Below are 26,648 nucleotides of genomic sequence, written 5' to 3'. Positions count from 1 at the left end.
AAATGAGATAATTTGCATTCTTCTTCATGCTGATTTCCAGTTGAACCAGAATTATTTTTGGAAAATGCTATGTTTCTGCCTTTGAATGGTTTTTATCTACTTTTCCAAATATCAAATGATAGGTGTGTGGGTTCATTTCTGTGTCTTCACTTCTAATCCACTGGTCTATCCATCTGTGTCTTTACCAATACCATGCAGTATTTATCACTATTGCTCTGGAATACTGCTTGAGTTCAGGGGTGATGATTCCCCCAGAAGTTCTTTTCTTGTGGAGGATAGTTTAATCTCTTCTAGTTTTTTCTTATTCTAAATAAATTTGGAAATTTCTCTTTTTATCTCTATTAAAGAAGTGAGTAGGAATTTTGATGGAGATTGCATTGAATGTGTAAAATTAAATTGATTGGCAAAATGGTCATCTTTACTATATTAATCCTGTCTATCCATGAGCATGTAAGCTCTTTCTATCTTCTGAGATAGTACTCAATTTCTTTCTTCAGATACTTGACGTTTTGTCATACAGATCGTTCACTTGCTTGAATAAACTTAAACCAAGATATTTTATATTATTTGGGACTATTGTGAAGTGTGTGATTTCAATATTTTCTTTCTCAGCCTGTTTATCCATTGAGGAGAGGAAGGCTACTGGTATGTTTGAGTTAATTTTATACCCTGACACTTTGATGAAGTTATTTATCAGGTTAAGAAGTTCTCTGGTGGTACTTTTGGGTCACTTAAGTATATACTATCATGTCATCTGCAAATGGTGATATTTTGATATCTTCCCTTCCAATTTGTGTCAGTTTGACCCCCTTGTGGTCTGGTTTCTCTGACTATAACATGGAGTCCTGTTTTGAATGAGTAGGGAGAGAGTGGGCAGCCTTGTCTAGTCCCTGATTTTAGTGGGATTGCTTCAAGTTTCTTTCCATTTAGTTTGATGTTAGCTACAGGTTTCCTGTATATTTCTTACACTCTATTTTGATATGAGCCTTCAGTTCGTGATTTTGCCAGGACTTTTATTCGCATGGGTTGTTGAATTTTGTCAAATGCTTTCTCACCATCTAATGAAATGACCTTGTGCTCCTTATCTTTGAGTTTGTTTACATGATGGATTACATTTATGAATTTTCCTATATTAAACCATCCTTCCATCCCTTGGTTCAAGTCTACTTGATCATGATGGATGATTTTTTTGATGTGTTGTAATATTCGGATTGCAAGAATTTTATTGAGAATTTTTTCATCAATATCCCTAAGGGAAATTGGTCTGAAGTCCTCTTTCTGTGCTGAGTCTTTGTGTGGGCTAGGTATAAGAGTAATTGTGGATTCATATAAGGAATGTGGTTGTGCTCCATCTGTTTCAATTTTGTGGAAGAGTTTGGACAGTATTAGTATGAGGTTATCTTCCATTCTCATTTCCCTGCTTTCCCTATACCTAATTCCTGCAAAGGCCACTCCCTTCCCAACCTCCCCTCTCATTCAGTTTCCTCTCTCCCTCCCATCCTCCTCAATATCAATTCTGCTAACTGCATTTTAAAGTCAATATTTAGGAAAAAACACTGAGAAAGTATAGGAAGTATCCCATAAGCAATTGTGGTTGATGTTTTGTCAAGATATGAACATATTTAATTTAATAGTTGTCAAAATTACTACATATACTGTTAGAAGAGACACTGTCTTCATTACCTTCAACATGAAGGAAAACCATTTATATATTCTTTTAAGTTATACAAGGGCATCTGTTAAATGAGTAACACACATCACACAACTTTATTACTTTGAAAGCTCTCTTGATTGCATATATTTACACAATGAAAAGTACAAAGGCTTAAACTCATGTGAGTGTACTTTGTTTCAAAGTTAAAGTTTAGATATACAGGTTGATGACAACAGCCATCTCAGACTCAGAGGGGTTAATTACATAAAGGCATCATCTATTACCTTACCTTTCTTCTTTCCTTTATTCCTGATTAAGACTCATCTCATTTGCAGCCCCTGCTGTGAGAGATGGATCAGAAAATGCCTGAGAGTCCACAAACCAGAATCCATCTATAGGAAAGAAAAAAGACTACATCTACAAATAGTACACGCACTCAAAACTTGTTTGTAGATCTTAACACTTGAAATAAAATGCAAAAAGAAACCCATTTTCTAGGATATTACAATATACAGGAAATGGTACCTGTAGGAAGCATTCTCAGGGGATTTTAAACTTCTGCACCTAAGAATGAAACTGCCTCCATGAAGGTGAAGATTTTTTTCTTTGGCAAGAAAGTCAGTCTGTCTCTTGACAGTTGTGCAGTCTGTTCATCACTAGAGCAACGGTGATGCTTTATGAATGTGAATAGATAAACACATACCAGTTTTCACTTCTTCAAATAATTTCAAGAAGAACCTGAAAGAGAATATATAATGTTCCACAGATGAAATATGGGAATTTAAATTAGCCAGCATAAATATGTTGTTAAAATTTCTGCCTTTATTAATTTTGACTATTTCTGCTATGAATAATAAGATGGTTGTGTAATGTCTACCAATCCCCAAAGCCTGAAACATTGTGGAAAACTGTCTTATTTCTCCCCAACTTGGTTTTTGATCACCCTACTTTTCATTGCCCATCTAAATTCTCTGTTTCTCATGTAGATCTGAGGACTATGTGAGGATGTCACTCTCATGTAGAAGACCAAGGAACTTTCTGTACTTGCATGTATTTACTCATGGGAGCATGCAAATAAATCTTTCAGTTTCAAGAACAAAATCGTGGCTGTCCAAGACCCACATGAAACAAAATCTTTCTTTCTGCCATCAATGAACTTTAGCACACTGGTAACAACACAGATAACAATATAATGGAATAGTCCTGTAATAATAATAATAGTGATGATGATGATGATGATGAGGATGATGATGATGATGAGGATGATGATGATGATGATGATGACGATGATGATGATGATGATAATGATGATGGAAAAATCCCCTCGAGGGATCACGTTATAAGGAAAATAAATGTTGAGATGTGTTTTTTTTTAAGTGATATTGTATCCAGGAAAGCAATTTTCAATAGGACAGACTCCTCTCACATGAAAATCACTCAAACTGTCATGGCTTCACAGAGAGAGTTGAGAACCAGAGTGGTCTTTTAGGACAAGAGAAAGATTCGCCAACATTCTATAAAGAAAAGCAATCCAGACATTCTGTGTGAGGATGGTTAGCTTATGCATGGCTAACACACACAACATATACACAAACACACAAACACACACACAGACACATATGTATGTACACACACACAGATACACAGAGACACACAGAAAGAGACATAGACAGTTAGACAAACAGACATTCACACAGAGAGACTGACAGTCACAGACAAACACACAGACACAGACACACATACACAGACACAAACACACAGACACACACACGTATACACACAAATATACAGAAGCACAGACACAGAGAGGATAACCAATAAACAGATACACACACAGACACAGACAGACACACACACACACACAAACACACTTATGTACACACACACACACACACACACTCACACACACACACACTCATCTCTTGTCTCCTACCTAGAGTGTCCAGGTGCATAAAACGTGTGAAAGGATGAAGTGGACCCAGGAAACAGTTAGTCAGCAGAATATTGGTCTGCGTGCAAGTGAATTTTGGTGTCTTCCAAGGATTTCAGTGTCACAGCTCTGTTAGAAGGTATTCAGGGACACGCTATGGTTGTGTGCATATAATTTACTCAGGGTCAAGAGGGCTAAACGAACCTTGGAGAGCAGGAAGGGGTTTTTGTGTGCACTTACATCAGTTGCAGGCTTAAGGTACCAGGAAGTCCTCTATTGCTATATCTTTATAATCTCTGACCCAGCATCAGTCTGTTGTTCAGTGATCTCCATTTTACCTACTCAGAAATCGACTCCACTGAATGTGCCCCATACCCAACCCTGAGGTCCTACTTGCTCGATTTCAAAGGATTGCAGGTTCATGTTCTGCATTCTCTGTCAGAATAAATCCTCAGGAACGTGGCCCTCTAGACATCATGAATTAACCAGTGCTTCCATCGAGTTTCTGCATTAACCTGTATGTCCTCTATTTCTGGCCGGTTCTCTCTACACCCCGCTATCCCTCCATCTTCCCCTCTGAACTTCTGCTCCTGTCCTCAGTCGCACTCACTCACTCACAGAACCTGTTCCAGTTTTTCCTTTCAGATAGGTCGATGCTTTTCTTCTCAAGGTGCCTTCTCCTTTCCTTTGTCCTCTCTGCATTTGTGGATTGTAGATGGAATATGATTTATCTCACAGCCGATACCATGCATAGGTAAACACCTGCCATGTTTGTGTCTCTAGGTCTCATTTCCCTCTTGGGCTGATTTTTTTTTCTAGTTTCATCTATTTTCTCTTTGGCTTCAGGATATCATGCCTCGACCACTATGATGTCATTCCCCCACCCCTATGATGTCATGCCCCACCCCCATGATGTCATGCCTTGGCCCCTTGTTAGAATGGTTGTATATATTCACCAGGTAACATTCTGAATTCTGCCCTGTCACCAGACTCCTCCAGGCACTCACCATTTACAGTTCTTCCTCCTATCCTCTCCCCTTCTACTCTTATTGAGTAGAGGACCCCTCTGGGTACACCCCGTCTCCTGGCACATAAAGTCTCTGCAGGACTAGACTCATCGTCTCCCACTAGGTCCTGAAAACGCAGCCCGGGTAGGAGAACAGGATCCACAGACAGGCAACGGGTTTACTGAACTCATGTGAGAACCATTGTGCTCCTCTACCTCTCTCAGTCCTTCCCTCAGCTCTTTAGTGAGACTCACTGAGCACTGTCTGATATCAAGCCCTGTGCCTGTGCATCTGTATCAGTCGGCTGCTCGTTGGAGCCTTGCAGAGGACAATAATGCTACACTGCCGTCTGCAAACATAAGAAAGGACCATTAATAATGTCAGTGTTTGCCGTCTGTCCATAGGATAAGTCTCACATCCGGCCACTTTTCCTTTGGCCATTTCCTCATTTCCTCTTCCATCTCTCTCCGTGTGTCTCTTATAGAGGGGGCAATTTCTGGGTCAAAATTTTGGGGATGTGTTTGGTTCCTTATCCTTCCACCTTGGGTCCTCTGTGGCTACAGAAATTGACCATTTCGGTGTCCGTATCCCCACTGTTACGAGTCTCAGCTAAAGTCACCCTCATGGACGCCAGGGTATCCTCACCCATCCCAGATTGCTGGCAAATCATAGAGATAGCACCCACCCTGGACAGTCACTGATTTCAGTTTATTCTCTTGGCGCTCTGTCCCTCTTGCTCAACTCTCCCAAGAAATGATTCTCAAACCCTACTTACCTTCCCATCCCCTCAGTCACCCAATCCTTTCCTTCCAACTGCCTCTTCTCATTACTTTGTTCCTCCTTCTGAGTGGAATTCAAACATTTTTCTTGGCCCTTTCTTATTGTTTATCCTCTTTGGTTCCATAGAACTTAGTGTGTGAATTCTGTACTTAATGGCTAATACCCTCTTTTAATGAATATATACATGTTATTTTGGGTCTCAATTACTTCATTCAGGACAATACTTTCTCACTCCATCTTCTTGACCGCAGCTTCTCAATGTCCTTATTTTTCTTTCTTTTTTTTTTCTTTTTTTCAGAGCTGGGGTCCTTATTTTTCATATGTGTATAGTATTTCATAGTGTAAATGAACTAAATTATCTGTAGCCACTGTTTGGTTGAGGGGCATCTGGCTTATTTCTATTTTCTGTTCATTATGAAGAAATCCACTAGGAACATGATGGAGCACGTGTACTGTCTGCATGGCAGAGGTCTTTTCAGATATAAGACCAGGTGTAGTATAGCTGGGTCTTTAGGAAGAATATTCCCCATTTTCTCACAATCCACTGGACAGATATTGATAGCATTATACAGATTTGCTCTTCCCAAGCAAATGCAATTTGTATCCTGATATTTATTTGCTTCCTCAAAGGAGGTCTCCCCCCACCTACTAGCCCTCTATCATGGACACTGGTGATCACATATGAAACTTCTTCCCATTTTAACCGGTCAGTAAATGCTAGAGCCTATTACAGATAGCCGGAGGGGAAAGTTGGTACCGGAGGTATGACAGTGGGGTTAGGTAGAGAGGCAGAAGAGGGTAAGAGGGGAAGGGAGAGTACTGAAGAAAAAGAGGAGGAAGTAATGATGGAAACAATCCATGTGGCCTGAAGAATGCACATGTAGCAGGGGTTTTATGGTTGGAGTATAAGTTATGGTAACGTTGGATCTACCCAATACACGTTTATAGATTATAATTATAATAACCAAATTGTGTGTTTTCTTTATGGGTCATTGGGTTTGGAAATTCCAACAAGTTTTCCTCAACAGTATTTCTGAATCAAATTTTCTGTTAATAGAGATCACCCCTTGTAGGGGCTCTAACCATTGCTCCATAGTCCAGTAGATACAGCTGTTTCTTCCTCAGTCATGTCTCTTGTATTTTCTGTGGATATCTGTTTCTTCAGTGATCCATGCCCAGTGTTCCTTTTTCTCAAGGTTTTCAATGATCTCACCCAGAGGAGTTTCAGGTTTCTCAACTTGTTCCACTTAGTTAACTGCAGCTTCACAATGTCCTTATTGCTCATACCTGCATATTATTCCACTTTAAAAATTTTCTGATAACAGTGAACCGTCGTGAGTAGGCTAAAATTTCCCAAGAAAACATTAAACATTCAGTCTCTAAATCTAGATCTCCTCATCCCATTATGCTTGCTTTGCCTGAATGGCCATGGCATGAGCAGTTTTTTCTTAGGGACATCAAAGCCATTTCCTTCTCCAGTAATGGCTGCCATCCCTCTGTCACAGGTTTTTACCCTGGTTATTTTTGGTGATTGATGTGATTTAGAAATTGTAACACCATCTGCATGGTAGAAAGCCAGAGATGTTTCAGGTTGACCCTGCTTCCACAGCCAATGATGTCACATGTGCACAATGAGCAACCATGTGACACCCAAACAGCAAGATGATGTCATCTTTGACTCCACATGTGACTGCAAGATTGCCTCTTCTCCTGCATGCACCTTGGCAACCATGTCATCCTGACTGCAAGATAGGAACTTTGAATCTACACCCAAAATTAAGATGGCCTCTTTAACTCTCTTAATCCTACCCGTCTGTGAGCATGGGAGGTCTTTCTGTCTTCTGCTACCTTCCTCAGTGTCTCTTTTCAGAGACTTGGAGTTCACACCAGATATGCTTCTGATGTGCTAGGTTAGAGTTAATTTATATTTCATAATATATATATATATATATATATATATATATATATATATATATCCATTGTGATTGGCATGTCTTCCATAATTTCTTCTCAGCCTCTCTGTCATTTGCATGGCATATTATTTTCATTTAATTTTTCATCCATCCACTTGGCTGAAGGTGTTTTTCATATGTAGGTCATTTCTGGTAAAACTTTTGGATCACATATGTTCACTATTATATGATGTGTGAATGGCGATACACTGAGTTCTCCTTTTGCGATATCATCCCCTTGACATCCTTTGGTTGTCTTATTGCTCTAGCTGGGAATTTAAGGACTTTACTGAAAGGATGCTGCGAGATGTGCACTCTGTTCTCATTCTCCAATTTAGTAGAATTGCCTTTTGCTTCCCTACCCCTTATTTAGATATTAACTGTTGGCTTGCTATATTGCATTTTATGTAATATTTTTTGTATTTATTTTAGTATTTTATTACATTAGGTATGTGCCTGACATCCCTGGTCTCCCTGAGACCTTAAATATGGAATGACGATGGATTTTGTCAAAAGCATTTTCAGCATTTAAGAGATAGTCTTGCATTTTTTCCTTCTTTCTTTAATTCTGCTCCTTCACACCATTGAGTAATAGTGAATATTAATAATATTAATAAATCATATTAAATATGTTAATAATTAATATATTATTTTTGATATATTAATGTAATATATCCGTTACATTATTATATCAATATATTAATTTAATATAGTAACATAATATATTAATATTAATTATATTTACCTTATTCATATAATAATTTAATGTATAAATACATGTTAATATTAATATAGTATATTAATATTAGTTATATATTATGATGTTAGGATATAACAATTTAATATGTTACTTTATTAAAATATATATGTATTTTATTAAAAAAATATATATTATGATATGCAACTACCAAAAAGTTAAATCCAAGGGGAGCTCCCACGTTAATTTGAAGTGCAGAGGGCACAATTTTTTTTTCAGTTAAGTTTGTTAATATGGTGGATCACTTTAATGGGTTTTCATAGATTGATCCACTCCTGCATCCTCAGGAGAAAGCTTACATGATTGCACTGAATGGCAGTTTGAAATGCTTTTCATTTTGTTTTTGAGCATTTTACCTAGTATTTTTTCCACCATTGTCTGTAAAGAAAATTCGTCTGAAATTCTTTCTTTGTTGAGTCATTTTGTGATTTCGGTGTCAGGGCGACAGTGGTGTCGTGGAATCTGTTTGGTGATTTTCCTTCTGTTTCTGTGTTTTGGAGTAGGTTGAGAATTCTTTGAAAATCTGGTAGAAGTCTGCGCTCAATGAAACTGGCCCTGAGAATTTTTCAGTGGTTAAACTTTCAATTACTGTTTGTGTCTTTTTAGGGGTTGTACAGCTATTTACATAGTTTATCTTACCTTAGTTTACCTGTGGTCAGTGTTATTCATCTACACAAACATCCATTTAATTCACAGATTCTAATTTTGTAGAAAGCAGGTTTTTGAAGTGAGACCTAAGGATTCTGTGACTTTCATCTTTGTCTATCAATGTGTCTCCCTGTTCATTTCTGATTTTGTTATTTGGATGCTGTCTTACCTCGTATTACATTATCTATTTAAGGGTTTGTCTGTCTGGTTGATTTTCCCAAGGAACTAGCTCTTGTTTTTGTTAATATTTGTATTCTTTTTGTTTCTGGTGGATCACTCTCACCCTGAGTCTGATCATTTCTATCTGTCTCCTCCTTTAATATATGTTTGCTTCTTTTTATTCTAGAGATTTCATGTGTGCTGGGAAACTGCTAGTATGGGGTCTCTCCAATTTCTTTATAAAATTGCTCTGTGCTGCATGTGCACTTTCCTCTTAGCACTGCTTTCCTTATGTACCTTAAGTTTGGAGACGATATGCCATCATTATCATTGAATTCTAGGAACCTTTTTTTTTTTCAAGTCTTCTCTGAACTTGTGGTTCTTCAGTTGCAAGCTATTGAATATCCATGAGTTTATAGACTTTTTGTTATTGTTGAAGTCCAGTTTAAATCCATGGTGATCTGAGAAGATCCAATGGTTAGCACAGTCTTTCTGTGTCTGTTGTGACTTGTTTATTGAGGGTGAAAATGATCAGTTCAGGATAAGGTTCCATGAGGTACAGAAAAGAAAGTGTGTACTTTTGTGTTCATGTGAAATATTCTGTAGATATGAGTGAGGTCAGATTAATTGAAACCCCTGGCAGTTATATATTCTATTTTTATTGTTTTATTTTTAGTTTCTGTCTCAATGACCTGCCCTTGGTGAGATGGGACATTGATGCCCCCACTATTAATGTGTGAGGTTCGATGTGATATTTGAGCTTCAGCAATATTTCTCTCACCAATGTTGCTACTTTTGTCTTTGGGATATAGACATCCAGAATTGAGATGCCATTTTGGTGGGTTTTTCCTCTAATAAATATGAAGTGTCCTTCCCCTTCTCTTTTGATTACTTTTGTTTGGAAGTCTTATTGCTGGATGTTAGAATGGCTACACCATCTTGTTTCTTGTTTTATTTCTTGGAAAACATGTCCCAACACCTTAGTCTAAGGTTATGTCAATCTCAATTGCTGGAGTGTGCTTCTTGAATGCAACAGAATGACAGATCCTGTTTTTACATCCATTATTTTAACCTCTGTCCTTTTGTTGTTGAATAGAGGCCACTAATGCTTAACGGTATTAATGACCAGTGATATTAACTTCATGCTATTTTGATGTTGTGGGTGCAGGGTTTCCTTGCTTGCATGTATTTTGGTTTTTTGTTTTTTGTTTTTTTTTTTTGGGGTGGGATGTTTGAGTGTGTATGTTAGTATAAAATCTGTTCTGTAGGGTGAATGATTTTTTTTTGTTTTCATGTTGTTTTTGTTTTTTTCGGGGGGGGGTTGTTAGAGTATGCAGGCGAGTACTTCCGTAGGTTATGCTGGGTAATTTTTAATTTCTAGTCGGAGGTTGGGATGGTTCAAATTCTGAAAATCCATCAGTATAATCCACTATAAGTGAAACTGAAGGAAAAAAATTACATGATAATCTCATTAGATGCAGAAAAAGCAATTCCAGCCCTGCTTCATGATAAAAGAGTGTGAGTGATAAGGGAGACAAGTCCTATGGAGAAACATGGTAAAAGCAAGGGAGAGGAAACCTGTAATGACCGTCAAGCTAAATATAAAGAAACTTAAAACAATTCATTAAAGTGAAGGACAAGGTAAGGCTGCCCACTCTCCCTATTCAGTATAGTATTTGAAATTCTATCCAGGGTAAAAGCATGGTTCAAATTTGGTTCTGACATGGAGTATTGCCAAGTGCTGTGAAGGAGGAATGGCACAACATTTTAAAAATCCTGGGGTATGGCCCACTCTTTAGAACAGCCTCATTGCTCTTTGGTGAGTCATAGCCCCAAGGACCAACTGTACTGAGAACTTCATGCAGCGTTTCGCTCGGTTGTTCCCCTCATATCTCTCTAATTCTAAGAAGTACATAAAAATCCTCCTGGAGCTTACCACCACTCAGGGAGCAACATCATTGGCATTTGCAATAATAGTGGTCGAGGTCTTTTAGGAATTTCCTCTGTGGAAGACCAGTGCTTCCACCATCACCAAAGGAAATGTAGAATAATTAGTGACGACCAGCACCCTTAAAAAGCATTTGGAAAAATAAAATTGTTTGTTAAGCTGGCTAACATGTTTTAACTACTGCCTCTGATGTAAAAAAAAATTACGTAACAATTTGAAGTTCGAAAAGACAGGGACTTTTTAAGGCCAGGGATCAAGAACAATGGTGGCACAGGCTAATGGTGTGACTGTAACACATGCTGGACTGTTGAGGACTGATTTCTGTCCCAGTTGTACCCTCAGCTCCCTGATAGGATTTAATAAGGATTGACAATCACAGGTGTGCATTCTGATCATTTAAAGTAGATATGACATTTTTATACACATATTTAGATTTGTGCTTTTTAAAAGATTCTTATTAGAGTACTTTTAAAGATAAATGATACAATATCAACCATTTCTCTGTAAATTCAAAATGCTGCCTACAGTGAATGGAAACCGAATGAGAAAACTACTTTGCTTACTCTTTGTTACTCTATAACAAATTGCTTACTTATGAGCCTTGTTGGCCTTGGGAGTAATTTGTTTATTTTACGTGTACTATGTAATATTTCTTCTCATACACTATCACTCTTTTCAGCATCAAGCATGAGAAGAAACTAGATTATCACATTTGCAGTTTTACATGGCTTGAAAGATTTCACTAGGATATCAAAGTTATTTGCTGTGGTTTGCCCTGAAGTTATCTGTATTTTGATGCTAATTCCACTGCCCCAAGGACAGCTGCCTACTCATGTACTCAGAACTCAGGTGACTTCACCAAAACCACCTCCCCATTGAATTTGTAAAGTACAGGTGTGGGGCAGGTACGTGATAGAAGGAGGCTTTGGGAGTAATTTGTTTTCTTTACTTGTACTATGTAAAGAACTTTTCTTTACCATGTAAAGAAGGAGGTCATTGGAGGAGAAGGAAGAATGGGTGAGAGAGATGTTTGAAGAAAGAGGAGGAGACTGGAGGAAAAAGGGGAGATAGGAAGAGGAGAGGGTGAGAAGTCATGGCAGGTGAGGTTACTATTATGGTCTGTGTATTTACAGGTTATTATTAATGTTCCTAAGGGATGGATGGTAAAGGGCTTTGTATATTTAAGTGCGCAATTATATCTTAGCAATTGGGTCAAAATTTTTGTGATGTGTGTCTTCTATGTGAGGGATTGAGTATAGGAAAGTGTGTGGCGGCAAGGGACACTGGGCTGACAGGGAGTAGGGATGTGTTTTCACCAAGATATCTACCTATTATATTAGGACACTACGGTGCTAGTGATAGCATGGTAAAAGACAAGTTTTCTTTTTTTTTTACAACAACAGATGGCAAAACAAGGTGATGGGCAAGAATCCACTAGTAATCAAAAAGTTGAGAGAACCTTTTTATTTTCTAAGTAAGAGGACACCTGTGCCATATTAATTCTTGATAACTTAAGAGCAGAATTTAAAACAAAAATGGGGAAGCAGCAAGGGCTGACAGGCTGTTGGTCCCCTGCTGTGTGATAAGTAATGGCAGTTCAGAGAGTTAAGAGATTAAAGCTGCTTTTTAATGAGAGTTGTTTAGTAAGTCTTTCAGGATACACATTTTCTTTTTAACATAGGCTCCACAGGGGAATTTTGTGTGGGAATCCTAGTTACACAAGATACTTCTTCTATTAAGGTATTTTTAACAAGTGATTAAGTTTTATTTAAGAAAGAAGAGAGTAGAGAGATTACCTGAATCAGGTGGGGATTTTCATCTACTGCTCAGAACTTAGGGAAAAATTAGGCACTACCAAGTAGAGAGTTTTGATGAAATGTCTGTAACAACAGGGAAAGTGAATGCAGACATATATTGTAGAAGTTATTAACGATAAAGAAAAATCTGTGGCTTCAGGTAGAGAGCTTTACAGACTGAGATATTTTGGGCAAAAGTCCTGGTTTGAAGTTTTCTTATTGATATTAGAATTGATAGAAGGTATTTGATTAGTTTTATGAATTATCCCACTATATGGCTCGTTGATGACGCTTAGCGATGATTTGTGGTTACTTTTGATATTTACGACAATAGCAAGTTCAAATTCTCTTAACATGGGCTCCATGGGAACTTTGGGTTTATTTCCTGATATCACCAAGTACTGAGTTATATCAGGCTCATTTTATACATAAATTCCTTTTTTAAAAAATGTTTAATCTTCAGGATGGGTGTGACTTTGAGTTTTATGCTTATATTATTACTCTGGGAGAGAGTGCAAGATACAAGCTTCTCTGGTTTCAGATTAAGAAACAGAGTATTTTGGAAGAAAGATTTTGTCCTTGTGTTTTTAAAAATTGTGATTAGGATTCTGGAAACCTCACAGAGTCATACTGATCAGGTTTGATATCAGTAGACGGCTATCAAATATATATTCGGGAGAATCAAACAAAAGATATATCGATTCTTAACCTTTTTCCTGAGAGTTGTATTTTGTAGAGTGTACCTACTTGGAATCCTGGTTTCAGTGAATTTCAGCTGGGTCCAGTCAGGACATATCGGCTATCGCATTTGTTTCATTTTTCCTACCCCCTACACGTAAGGATATCTCTACGCCCATGTACAACTTGAAGAAGTTATGGTGGATCCGTTGTCTCAATTACCTGGAATTTGTGGGGTGGGGCTGGAAGTGGTTATTCTAAAGATGTTTTTATAAAGAATTGAAAATTGGTTGAAATTTAGCAGGGAGGAATAAGCTAGATTTAGTTACAGTCATAATCGTATTTGGTAACTAAGCTTAATCTTATCTTTGTTTGGGTATAGAAATAATTTGAAAAAATTTTAAAATTACAAGAGCCAGTTCTATTATTTTTGTCATTACACACTTCTGAGTTGATTAAACCTGTGAGTTAAGATTGAAATATTAAAGTCATGCATCTGACTTTGTAAGAGTACTATCAAGAAAAAATTAAGATATAAAGACAACAGTCCAGATTGTCTTAGATAGATAGATGCTTTTCAAAAATGTAAGAAATCCACAAAATTTGAGATTTAAAGTTATTACTTATCTTTTGTTGAGTCATATCTTCTCCTAACTGTTCCCCTTTGGCAAATTTAATGAAGAATTTGAACATCTCTACCTCCAAATGAGGCAATACTTTGTGGCTAGGCAGTCACTGGAAAAAAATGCCTGTTTCATATGCAGATTAATGCTATCCAGAAAAGGACAAATTATGCAGAGGATTTGAGGGATAAACCCTGCCAATACAGGGTAATCAGCCCTTCCAAGTCCGCCTTTCAATAGGCTGTCAGTTGATCTTGTGTCAGAAGGCTGAAGACTTAAGCTCACATGTTGCTAACAGGGGATTGTGCTATTGGAGATTTGTCTCTACAACCTCTCAGTTCTAGAAGCCCTCTAAGACATCCTATGTGTATAGATATTTGGTCACTCTCAGATTTCTGACGGGGTAGGAGACTGATTATAGCCTCATTGCTTATCAGGCTGTATAACTCTGAATATACATATTTTACTGGATAGTTATCAGATAGTATACAAGCTAGCCAAGACATAATATAGATTTTAAGCCTTTCTGAAGCTGGAATGAAGAACTAAATGCTCTTTCTAACTGATATAGTGACAGACTGGGTTTTGAGTATATCAAATGCTTTATAAATTGTAGAATAGTAATAATCTTACTCAATTGATATATATAAATGAAAAGTCTGTTTAACTGGACAAAAAGGGGGAAACGTTGTTTACACTAAAGTTATCTGTATTTTGATGCTAATCCACTGCTCCAAGGACAGCTGCCTTGTCCTGTACTCAGAACTCAGGTGAATTCTACAGAACAGCTTTCACATTAAATTTGTGAAGTACAGGTGAGGGGCAGGTACAGGATAGAAGCAGGCCTATCATTGGAAGAGAAGGAAGTATGGGCAGGAATGAAGTTTGAAGGAAGTAGAAGAGACTAGAGGAAAAAGGAGAGACAGGAAGAGGAGAGGGTGAGAAGCCATGGCAGGTGAATTTAAGATACTGCTCTGTGTATTTACTGGTTGTTATTATTGTCCCTAAGGTATGGATCGTACCAGGCTTTGTATGCTTATGTGGGCTACTATATCTTATCAATTGGGTCAAAGATTATTGTGTTGTGTGTTCTTTCATGTGAGGTTTTGAGTGTAAAAACATGTGTGGCAATAAGAGACACTGGGCAGCTGAGAAGTGGTGATGTATTCAACCAAGATATCTTGCAGAGACTTGGGAAACTACAGTGCCAGAGATAGCGGGATATAAGACAACTTTTTTATTTTTATATTTTTGCAACAACACATTCACTTCTGTATTTGACATGCTCTTTTTGTGTCACTTAGGGAAGATCTATATCTGGTTCCTGACAGAATGTGCTTCTTAGGTTCATCAATCTTATCTAGTTATCTAGTTTTGGTGGCTGATATATATATATATATATATATATATATATATATATATATATATATATATATATATATATATATATGTGTGTGTGTGTGTGTGTGTGTGTGTGTGTGTGTGTATATATGTGTGTATATATATATATCAGTGGTTCCTACAACTATGAGATTACATGCAATTTTAACATGGATTCTGAGCAGGTATGTCAAGAAGGTAGAATCCACAAACGGCAATGCCAAATAGACTCGCTCCTATTCTTATGACCCTAATGAAGTTGAGGTTTCATTGGACCTCTAGTTCTTCCCTCCCTGCCAATCCTCCTGTATCTTATCTTTGGAATGAAGAAAGAATCATTTTAAAACATCCAAAACCCTGAAATCTCACCCTTGGAACACGACAAGGTTGATATTACAGAGATCATATCTAATGGGACTACATAGTCCACGCTGTCCTTTGATTTACTCAGGCAGTTATTTCTTTGCATAAAATAAAAATTTGGGAGTTTATCATTTTAAGTAGGTACACAATATTTACACTGTTAAATTCACTTCATAGCTTAGCCACGTTTGTTGCCAAAATCATTGCCAAAAAACTGGAATTTGAAAACAGAATACTTGAGTACACATTCAGGAATATCTATAAAGACCCCTTTCAAGGAATGAACAATTAGAAAATGAAATATAATATTCACTCAATTAAACATCTGTAAAGAAAAAATGGCCTGTGGGAAACAGGGAAAAAATAGGAAATTGATCTGTTTGTCACAGGAATGGAACTGGGAATAGAATTATTATCCAAAAGAATCTCCTACATCCCATGTTCCTAGATCTTTTCTACTCAATACAAGCCCCTAACTGAGTTTCTCCATGTAGAGCCTGTAACCACTGATGAAGCAAAGAGAAGTTTCCAGCTGTAGAGAGATGTAGTACATAAATGTTACCACTGTGTCAGAGTAGACATTCCTGGAAAAGGCAAACTCGAATCTGGTCAATGTAAGGAAAGCTATTTAGGAGGTAGGCCATGGCAGTTCTCACTGACATCATCATTTGACCCTCCCTGAAAAATTTCTTGTACCCTGGAGAGCCCTAGGTTTTGTGATGTCACAAAAAACTGCATCACATATATTCCTGCAGTACCTCTAGGGATTACTAAGTGGCCTCTATTTCAGTGCAAACAGCCATTTGGGAAAGAGAACAAAGAGGATGTATATAACAAAAATGAGTAGAAGAAAGTTGGCTTTCTGTTTTAGTTTGAAAAAAATGAGAAAAAAAATATGTGGTACATGGGAAAGTGCAGTGAGTGCCGTGTAGGGTTTGTGAGGGTTCACTGAACACATGAGCCTTCCACATATGGGATTCAGGAAGTGGGAGCCTCTTAGTAGCAACTGGATTTCCTTGCTTGTTATGGTTCCTGAAAGTCAGAGGTTTTTTTTTTTTTTTATCATTAATTTCATTATTCCAAAAGTCAGGTGTTGGGATGGGTACAGCTTTTTTTTTTTTTTTTTTTGAGAGCACATGGCTTCTGTTTTTTCTTCCAGAAGGAAAACGTCCTGAGGAGGAAGGGAAAGACAAGTATTGTATCCTCAGCTCAGAGTAAACTCCTTCGTGTACATGATTTCTACACTGTAGTTTGTGTCTGACACTGATATCTGGGAGGGAGAAATGCTTCTAGTTCAGACTTAATCATATCAGTCTTTCGACTAGTGTTATGCTGACTACCATTCCCTAACAGTGTCCCTCTAGATTTCTGAATCAATATGTCTGATTACCTTGCAGTTTTATTTACTTTTATCTCTTTCATAATTTTTTTTTAATTTAAGCTAATTTTAATATTTTTTGGATATTTCTATATCTACATTTAAATGTTATTTCCTTTCCCAGTTTCCTCTCCATAAGAGACCTAAATGTTTCCATTCCATGACATTTAAACCACCCTTACTCTCCCTTGACATATCCTTGAACTGGGAGTCAAACCTAGGGAGGACCAAGGTCCTCTCCTTTTTTTGGTGCCCACCAATGCCATCCTCTGCTACATATGCAGTTGGAGCAATAGGTCTGTCCATGTACAGTCTTTGATTATCTGTATAGTACCAGAAAGTTCTTGTTCATTGTTCTGATGGGGTTGATAGCCTCTTCAGCTCTTGTAATCCTTTCTGAAAATTTATCAACAAGAGGTCCGTTTATAATTCTCTGATGTGCCACTAGCATTCACTTCGGTAACTGACATGCTCTAGTTGTGTCTCTCAGGGAAGATCTATAACCTGTTACTGGCAGCATGCACTTCTTAGCTTTATTAATCTGAATTGTATCTAGTTTTGGTGTCTGATCTATTTATCTATCTATCCATCTATCTATCATCTATCTATCTATCTATCTATCTATCTATCTATCTATCTATCTATCTATCTATGCATATATTTATCTATCTATCTCTGCCTCTGTCTCTAGCTCTATCTCCTCTCTATCTCTATATATCTATATCTATTTATCTATATCTATTTTTATATATATGTACATATATTTGATGGCTTATACATCTATGAAGTTAGTTGAAATTTTAACATGGATTCTGAGGTCCTAGGTCAAGAATGGAGAATCCACAAATGCCAATACCAAATATACTCCCTCCTGTTCTTATGCGCCTATCGAAGTTGAGCTTTTACTGGGCCTCAAGGCATTCCTCTCCCTTCCCATCATCCTGTATCTTTTGTATGGCCTGAATAAAGAATCATGGTAAAATATCTAAAAGCCTGAAGTCTCACCCTTGGAACACAGGAAGGTAGATATTCCAGAAATGATACCTAATGGGACTACAGAACCGCATGCTATAGTCCATGCTGTCCTTTGATTTACTGATGTCAGGTAATTTTTGCATAAAATAAAAATTTGGGAGTTTATCACTTGAAGTAGGAACACAATATTTACACTATTACATTCACTCTTTAGCTTGAGCAGCTTTGTTGCGAAAATCATTGCAAAAAACTAGAATTGCAAAACAGAATTTTTGAGTACATATTCAGGAATATCTATAATGTGCCCTATCAAGGAATGAACAATTAGTAAATGAAATACAAAATCCACTCAATTAAATATCTGTAGGGAAACAATGGCCTTTGGGAAACAGATAGAACTTAGGAAATTGAACTGTTTGTCACAGGAATGGAACTGGGAATAAAATTATAATCCAGAAGATTGTCCTACATCTCATGTTCCTAGATCTTTTCTACACATGCGAAACCCGTAATAACTTTCTCCATTTAGAGCATGTAACCACTAATAAAGCAAAGAGAACTGTCTAGCTTTAGAGTGATGTTCTACATAAATGTGTCCACTGTGTCAAAGGAGACACACCTGGAAAGGTCACCTTAGAATCTGGTCAATATAAAGAAAGCTCTTTAGCAGGTAGGCCATGGCAGTTCTCAGTGACATCATCATTAGGCTGGCCCTGAAAAATCTCTTGTATACTGGAGATCCCTAGCTTCTCCTGTGATGTCACAGTGTTTTCCAGACTGCAACTGCCTCTCAGACATTCATTCAGTACCTCTAGGGTTTATTAATTGGCCTTTATTTCAGTGTAAACAGCTATTTGTGAGGAAGATCAAAGAAGATGTAGATATCAGAGATGGGGAGAAGGAAGTTGGCCTAGGAAGTTTTAGTTTAAAAAACGAAGAAATATGTGGTACATGGGAAAGCACAAGGAGTGCTGTGTAGGGGTTGTGAGGGTTCACTGAACACATAGCCTTGATCTGAGCCTTCCCCATATGGGATTCAGGAGGTGGGAGCCTCTCGGTAGCATCTGGATTTCATTGCTTGTTATGGTTCCTGGAAGTCAGAGGTTGTTTATCATTAATTTCTTTATTCCAAAAGTCAGGTATTCGGAAGTTTACAGTTGTTTTTCTGAGAGCTAATGGCTTTCATTCTTTTTCCCCAGGAAAAATAGTCCTGAGGAAGGAGGGACAACAAGTATTGTATCGTCATGGCATCTCAAGGTAAACTCCTCCTTGATTTGAATTCCTATAGTGCACTTTGTTTCTGACACAGATATCTGGGACAGAGATGTGCATCTAGTTCAGACATCATCATCTCAGTCTTTCCACTAGTATTTCTCTGATTACCATTCCCTGACAGTTACCCTTTAGATTTCTGTATCAATATGTGTGATTCATTGACAGTTTTCTTTTCTTTTAACTCTATCATTTCTTTAGGAATTTTTATTGCGTTTCTAATTGGATACTTCTATATTTACATTTCAAATGTAATTTCCTTTCTCAGTTTCCTGTCCATAAGAGCCCTAACCTGTCCCCCTCCCCTTTTTCAATAACCCCCCTTACTGCCTCTTGACAGTCCATTGAACTGGGAATCAAATCTAGGGAGGACCAAGGGCCTCTTTTTTCATTGGTGTCACGAAGGCCATCTTCTGCTACATTTGCAGTTGGAGACATTGGTCTGCCCATGAGCAGTCTTTGAATATTGATTTAGTACCAGAAAGGTTTCGTGTATTGGCATTGTCCTTGTGGGGATTAAAGCCCCATTCAGATCTTGTAATCCTTTCTCAACATTTACCAACAAGAAGTCCATTTTCAGTTCATGGGTTTGCCACTATCATTTACCTCTGTATTTCACATACTCTAGCAGTGTCTCTCAGGAAATGTCTATATATGATTCCTGGCCGATTGCAGTTCTTAGGCTCATCAATTTTATATCATTTTGGTGCCAGATGTGTGTGTATATATTATATATATATATATATATATATATATATATATATATATATATATATACACACACACATACACTTTTGGTGGCTCCTACAGCTAGGTGGTTCGGTGGAATATTAACATAGAATCTGCCAAACTAGGTCAAGAATGTAGAATTCAGAAATGACAATGTCAAATAGACTCCCTCCTGTATTATGAACATATTGAGTTTGAGGTTTGACTGATAAACATGTCATTCTTCTCCCTGCCTATCCTCCGGTATCTAAGGTTTCTACTTAAGGACGAATAATGATAAAACATCCAAAACCCTTAATTCTGGCCATGGGAACACAGGAAGATAGGTAGTGCAGAATTGATATCAAATGGGACTAGAGAACCGAATTCTGTAGTCCATGTTGCCCTTTGCTTTTCTGATGCCTGGTAATTTTTACAAAAAAGAAGCTTTTAGGAGTTTATTAATTGAAGTGAGTACACAGTACTCACACTGTTATGCTCACTCTATAGCTGGGCACACTTTGTTGCCAAAATCACTTTGTTGCAGATAATGGAATAGGAAAAAAGAATTTTTCAGTACACATTCAGGAATATTTATGAAGTCCCCTGTCAAGGAAAGTACAATAAGAAAGTGATATACAATATTCATTTAATTAAAGGTCTGTAGGGAAAATACTGGCCTTTGTGATACATAGATAACCAAGAAAATTGAACTCTATATCTCAGGAATGAACCTGAGAATAAAAATATTATCTAGAAGAATCTTCTACACTAGATGTTCCAAAATCTTTTCTACCCATGCCAAGCCACTCACTACCTTTCTCCATCCCAAGTTTGTAACTACTAATAAAGCAAGGAGAAGTCTCTAGCTTTAGAGAGATGGAGTACATAATGGTTTCTACTGTGTCACATGAGACATACGTGGAATGGGCACCCTTGAATCTGGTCAATGTAAGGAAAGATGTTTAACAGGTAAGCCATGGCACATCACAATGACATAATCAGTAGGCCCTCCCTGAAACATCTATTGAAACCTGGAGAGGACTAGCTTCTTCTGTGATGTCACAAGTGTTGTCGTGACTGCAACTCCCTTCAGATATCCCTTCAGTACCTCTAGTGTTTACTAATTTAACTCTAATCGAGAGTAAACAGTCATTGTGGAGTGAGAAGGAAGAGGATGATGAGATCAGAGATGGGAAGAAGGAAGGTGGTCTTCTGTCTTGTTATAAAAAAAGGATGAAATACATGGTACTTCGGAAAGCTCAGTGTGTCCTTGTAGGAGTTGAGTAGGATCACTGAAGAGATAGACTTGTTCTGAGCCTTCTGCATATGGGAATCTAGAGCTGCGAGCCTCTCAGAAACATCTGGACTTCGCAGTTCTTATGGCTCCTGGAAGTCAGAGTTTTTATATCATTCATTTCTTTATTCCAAATGCCAAGAATTTTGAAGGTAACAGATGTTTTACTGAGAGCTCATTGCATTTATTCTTTTTGTCAATTATAAAAAAGGTCCTAAGTAAGAAATAAAAGGCAAGTATTGTGTCCTCTGCTCAGAGTAAACTTCTCCATGCTTTGGATACCAATAGTGCAGTTTCTCTCTTACACTAATACCTTGGAGAGAGAAGTGCTTCTAGTTGAGACTTCATGATCTCAGACTTTCCACTAGTATTTCCACTGACTAACACTTTAGATTTCTGAGTCAATTGGTGAGATATACTTGCCGGATTCCTTTCTTTCATTTCTTCCATTTTTTCTTTATTTTTTTAGAAAAACTCTCAAAACTCATCCTGGCTGACAATGTAGATTAGACGCATCAGATGAAATGAATTGAAAAACTCTCCTGGGAATGAAAGTGGTAAGGAAATCACATTGATGTATCCTAAATGCAGTGCTAAGAGCAATATTCAGACTAGTCTGTGGAGATGCTGCTGTCATCAGAGACCACAGACAATTAGTGGAGAATGATTCAGCATTAAACTGGGAATGGAAGATGATGGTTGATATTTTTCTAGTAGATCTCACTACATTAAAAAGTGTTTCTTCCAGATAACTGAATGATTATTGTAAAGCAAATCCCGGAATGAACTTATGAGACCCACCATCAGCCTGTCAAATAATGTGCGAAAGAAGAAATCTGTGTCTCTCCAGGGACAAATTGTTGCTTTCAAACCAACAGTAAAGTGTCCATTCTATGAATGATACATTGATATATACACATTATAGAAGGATGGATCCAGAGTTTCTTCAGGTCCATGAATGAGGTATTCAGCAGTTGACCTGGATCAGAAATGAAGGTAATTTTTGCCAACTCTTCAGACTTGAGCTCATTCACTAGGATCCCCATGATTGAAGAAAAGAACAAACTTCAGACAACTTGTCTCAGATTTTTATATAGTTAAGATTTCCTGGTCTTGGTCCTAGGAAGGAAGGATATCTTGCTTTCCAATTCTTGTTTATCCTATAATCCTCTCTGCTGCATTCATGCAAATAGATTACTGTGCATTTCTTTAATAGGTTACAATTGCTATTTTAATTATGTTGCCAAGAACTATAGAAAAAAAGAAGGACTGTATCAAAGCATCATATGAAAATCCGACTAAGGTAATGTGGCCATTGGAAATTTGTAACTGACCTGAAACTCTTACTAGAGACAAAATGCCATAAAAGGTCTTCTCTAGATATCTGGTGTAGTAGTTGGTGTTCCCCAACAGACAGTAAAGGATGAATCTCTCTGTACAGAGAAATCGGACTAGTCACAATGATCACAGACTATGGAACACATAATTTAACAATGACTGACTATTTTTAAAGTCCTAGAATCCATTAGTTTATATGTCCAAAAGGCAAGATGTCTTATCTGGTCATTGACATATGGATAAATATTCAGTATGCAGGTTCTAATGTCTATGAGGATTTGGTATCACTGTGAGTGCAAAAATGAAAAAGTAAAGGCTTCTTTCTTCCATGTTTTCTACGGGGATTCAAATAGAATGCATGGTTTAGAATACATTGGGTTTGCCATTCTCAAACAGACCAATATCTTCAACTAAACATTCTTTTCTTGGAAGCTGCACCCTGTCAGCATGGCTCACGTGTATGTGAACTGCAAGATCTAGTCTGGGAAGGCGGTCCTGTTCATCGATCCAACCTGCCCCTAATACTGAAATACCCAAGACTTCCTCAATCAACTCCTTTGCAAACATGGTCTTCTGGGATTTGAAGACATTACATCTACTAACAACACCAATGAAATTCAAGATTACTTTCAACAGCTCCCTGGAGTGAGAATAGTTCCTTGGGTCCTTATATGTAGAGAAAGACTGCATAGGCAGACACAGTGATCTAATCTACCTGCAACAGAATTAAGAGATGATGATGTGGCTGAAGCAGATTGGAGCTCTGCATTTATTAAAGGGATGGCAGTAAAAGCCCATGCTGACAGCAGACATTCAGACATGCTGAAGCCATGCTGAGACTTGATGTTTGTCACAGATGATGTCAGTATTTTCTTATGACTGGGATTTTCAACAAATTGGCTTTCATTCTATTCCTCATTCCAAAAAATCTTTTGCTGTAGGCCTCAAACCATGGGGCAGGGAAACTTAAGAGACAACAGAGGATTGATAATCCAGTCTTCATTCACTGACTTGTCTCTACCTCTAAGTCCATGTTTCACAATCCAGTGCATTTAAATCTCCAGGGAATCAGTTACTGTTTCTCTACCATGCTGGTCTGCTGAAGTCATTTTACAGAAGTCCACTTCCAAGTAATTATTAAAGCAATGAATATTTTGAAGTTGTTTATGATCTACACACAGGCTTTTTACGCCCCAAGCATGTACCATCCCACTTCTGCATTTGTAGCTCTCAGCCAGTGTTCTCGACCTATCCATCCAGCAACCCTTAGATTCCACACTATGTATGAGGATAATATTTGAAAAAACAGAAGAATAGCTGTAGCATAGTTGTTCTTCACTGAAGCCATATTAACACAGACGGCAGAGCATATGATGTATTCATCTCTGTTTGTAGTGTTTAATTCCCCGTAAAGTCCCAAACAATTGAGAGTTGATTCTGTCAGAGTATCAGCAAAGTCAAATAGGAAATGCAAAATTTCAGAATTCTCCTGCCAAAGATGTTTGTGAAAGAAGTTGTTTGCAAAACACTGTCTTAATAAATTGATTCCATTCTCACTTTGATATTTTGCTTTGATGTCTTGAAGTGACGTTTAATTATCACTGAAATGCAGGTCCCCTCTATAGTCTCCAGTAAGAAGAAATCATTCCTCAAAAGGATGTATCTGCAGATGCCTGAAAAAATAATAGAAAGAATATTTCTTGATAAAGATCTAGGTTAAAGTTGAAACATCCTACCACAAAGATACATATAAGAAGTTCATTTGACATTGACCTTATATTATGCAGAAATTCTTCACATATTCCCTCTATCGTTGGGGTTTAATTAATCTCCAATGAATAGTTGACAATGAAGAGTAGCCTTTAGAATCATTTTACCCTTTTCAGTAATAGTTTTAAGCAAATGGAACACTAAAAGATCACAAAGAAGAAATGGTTATAATCAAAAGATACATGTGGGACAGTCTAACTCTCATGGTCAAGATGACTTTGCACATGCTCCTTATGGTCATGGATTGCTCTCATAATACTCTGCAGAAGGTTGTTCCTACTGCCTCACTTTAAGGTCCAGGAATTCCAAGCTACCAGAGCTGTTCAAGTTCCCTTACAATGCACTTGAAAGCCACATATGCTTAGGAACTTTTGATGTGCTTTAGCTCTATTGTCAGGTTTTTTTAAGCCTCTACCAAATAGCAAGCTGTCCTTTTTACCCCCTTCTCAACACCTCTAAATCTGCCCTAACTCAATTTATCAATTGACATTAGTCATAGCTCAGCACCCCAAATATGCACTCATCTTACTGTGTTTTTAACATCCTGCCTGCTACACCAATGGCCACTCCATACTAGATCTCACATGACTGGTAGCTCTTGCTCCACCCTAAATCCTTTCTCCACCCTTGTGTCTACTAGCCTGTTGGTAGAAATCCACACAACTGATTGGCCAAGAGCATCTTTATTGAACTATAGAGAATCAATTTGGGAACAGGACCTTCAGTGTTCGCAGGATGATTCCCGATCTAAGAATCAAAACGATAGCAAACAAGACTCAATCCATGTCTCTGGTTTTGGGACGGAGATAGAGCACTTAGATTCAGAGTTGAAATTTAAATAATTATAATATATAAGTAGTATTAATTATGCCAGGATAAAAGGATCCAAAAAGTGGAAATGGGCAACATTAAAGGCAAGAGAAAAATCCCTAGTACAGCGAACAATGTGGACCTGTTAGAAAGACTGGTCTCTTTCCAGCCATCTGAATTTGTACTTGAAATTCTTCTAACCACTCTTGATCTCTGCATGTAGAAAAGAACAAAAAGAAAAAGAAAACAAAATAAAACAAAAAATCATTAAAATGAAACCAAAAGCAAAAGAAATAGCTAATCAACCCAATCCTAAAAGAAGAGGACTGAGTGAAGATTGCTTGAGGTCCTCATTTTTAACTACAACTACAAGTCACCAATAGCTTTCAATGCAAAAGTTTGTCATTATTTTATTTGAAACTTCTCTGTGGGTCAAAGAAACAAGGTTTATAAGCTGCAACAACAGGAAAGAGAAAAAAATCATACTGTAGAGCTCAACACTGATATTACTATGGTGACTGTGGGCAATGCAGAGAATATTGGTGTTTGACAATGGGTCTTGTGGTTTTCTATATGCTGGCAATATCTATGACTCTGAAATGAATTAGAGTCATCACCAAATCATCACTAAATGAACTGCTCCTTTCTTTGGAGCACAAGATCTGGCAAACTGTTGACTGACTATGATTTTTAACTTGGATCTAGCCTCTGTGGTAAAGCTAAGGCTTCTGATGGAAAATCCTCCACCAAAATACTGGACTATCAATTGTGCTGCCAGCCAAAAACCAAGTCCTGACTCTACCCTGCAATCCAGAAGAGGTTTCAAAGTGTCAAACATAACAATATTTTAATTGTGGCTTTGTCTTTTTTTCACTTTTTATTTTAAATAAAGTGTGATTTCTGGCATAATTCCTGCTAATTTCTTCCTCACATAGAACTTCACTTTTGACCTCAAATTCCATTCATGAAGGGGTACTCTTATCTTTCGTTGGCTAAGTTTTCTATTTTGCTTTTATGGCTTGCTGTGATTGCTTATTGTGACTGTCTAAATGATGCATTATTGAGCAACTGACTCCATAAGAATGGCTTGCGGGCATCAGTATTTTGCATTTTCTTGATGGTTAGTTTATGTAAGGTGACTTAGCCCACTGTGGATGGTAACAGCACTAGTAAGCTGAGGAGGTTACAGAGAAAAGGTAGCTGAGCAGATTAGTAAGCAGAGTTCCTCTTTATTTTCATGCTGCTGCCTTGTGTTCTTTTCTTGGATTCCATTGATTATGAACTGGAACTTGTGAGGTGAATTAAACCTTCAATTTCCCACACTGGCATTTTTATGTTTACTATAACATAGTCATACTAACTGGAACATTTGGCACTTTCTTGAGATCTGATCCGATAGTCCATCCTCCTGCTGGCATGTAACCT

At 37.5% G+C, this 26,648-nt stretch overlaps 1 long non-coding RNA gene across 3 annotated transcripts in view; it reads left to right on the top strand.

Moving 5' to 3' along the window:
* The window catches only part of LOC134484661 (uncharacterized), a 41,686-nt gene extending 15,554 nt beyond the window's left edge, over window positions 1-26,132 (top strand). For 2 of the 3 annotated variants that reach the window (XR_010062257.1, XR_010062259.1), the window contains exons 2-3: window positions 19,228-19,285; window positions 21,775-22,040. This is a non-coding gene — a long non-coding RNA (uncharacterized LOC134484661). The other variant, XR_010062258.1, reaches the window with a different exon arrangement.
* Window positions 26,133-26,648: the final 516 nt, after the last annotated feature.

The sequence above is a fragment of the Rattus norvegicus genome (genome assembly GCF_036323735.1).
Source record: "Rattus norvegicus strain BN/NHsdMcwi chromosome Y unlocalized genomic scaffold, GRCr8 chrY_unlocalized_25, whole genome shotgun sequence".
In the NCBI taxonomy this organism is placed as follows: Eukaryota; Metazoa; Chordata; class Mammalia; order Rodentia; family Muridae; genus Rattus; species Rattus norvegicus.
The sequence above is the reverse complement of the archived record's forward strand: the minus strand, read 5'-3'. Positions and strand labels throughout refer to the sequence as shown.